This window comes from Panthera tigris, chromosome B2, assembly GCF_018350195.1.
Source record: "Panthera tigris isolate Pti1 chromosome B2, P.tigris_Pti1_mat1.1, whole genome shotgun sequence".
NCBI lineage: Eukaryota > Metazoa > Chordata > Mammalia > Carnivora > Felidae > Panthera > Panthera tigris.
The window spans coordinates 148,863,466-148,864,895 of record NC_056664.1 but is presented as its reverse complement, the minus strand read 5'-3'; positions in this window follow the sequence as shown (position 1 = coordinate 148,864,895).

The window sequence follows — 1,430 nt, the reverse complement described above, 5'->3', positions numbered from 1 at the left end:
GAGTGACTCTCCTGGAGGGTGGGTCCCGGCCGGATCCTGCAGTCAGACGGGACTGCACCTAAGCAGATTTGCACAAAAATACTCGTTTGGATGAGTGGTAAGGGTTCTGCTGGAGAGCCACTGCCTTAGCCACCCGTGACCGGTTCTGTGAGCGTCCACGCTGATGGGGGCCGGGAACGCTGTCCTGGGGCAGGGTCACAATGAGGGGCTCCTGCCTGGGGAGCAAACCTGGCTTTCAGAGGAAACGTGTGTTGTGTTCTAAAAACTTACGAGCGTGTGGCACTCAACCTGAACATCCCGTGCCCCACACAAATACTCGTGTGAGACACCAGCCAGGGCCCCCGCCTGGAGCCACGTTCTTGGAGCTCTGTCCTTGGGGTGCAGCGCTGACCCTTGCGACCACTCCCCTGTGGTGACTCTTGCTAAGCCACCAACAGTTGAGGTCTGAGCCAACCTGACACACGCTGGGTCGCCTGTCTGGACCCTCTATGAAGGACAGTCCCGGGGCTCTGAGGACAGGAAGCCGCAGCAGAAAGCATATGGGATTCAGGCCAGCTCGGGTGGCTGTCACCATGTCAACCTGGCTTTGGGGCAAGCCCCGAGCTCCCGTGTGCATCTGCCCGGACTCCCCACTTCTCCATCTCAGATAACGAGACAACAGTTGTTCACGGACCCACGCGCTGGGCGAGCCCCACGGAAAGAACGAGAAGCAGAGGCTCCTTTTCTCCCAGACGCTCACGCTACCGCGACCCTCACCCGACGGCACATTCGCGGTGGCCTGTGGGTGCCGGTGTCTGGGTAGTGTTCCGTGAGTCTCCCAAACAGCGCTCAATAATCAGATGGCTTAGGTGGGGCTCGTGGTATCTTTACTTCCATGATTACGAAAGAGATACCGAGGCTTACTGAAACTGTCCCAGAGACAGCAGTGCTGGGACCAGAACCTCGGTGGGCTGATTTCTGACGGATCCATGAGTTTCTGGAGTACAAGAGCTTTGTAAGCGAAATCTCTTCCCCGTCCGTCTCCAGACTGATGGTTCATCTTACGCTAGCAGCCCAGACCGGGGCCAGGGCTCTTGCGCACAGACTGCCCCAGAAGGGCGTTTTCCCGAGAGCCCGAAGAAATGATGGGGATGGACTAAGCAGATTGTGCCGTATTAGCGACCACGGAGCCACGATTGCGTCTCTGATATAACAAAGTGAGAACAGGGGATTTTGCATAAAGCATCTGTGCTGTTAAGTTAGCAGTTTTGAGGCCCTTATGTTATGTTAATGCTCTTTTCTTCTGTGAATATGTATTAACAGATGCACGTGTTTGTGTGTATATCCTGGATGTGCATGTGTACATGGACTTCCTTCAACGTCTACGCGTGTCGGTGCGTACGTGTATGTATACGCACGCACAGACGCGTATTGGCTTTCCTCAGCTCTGT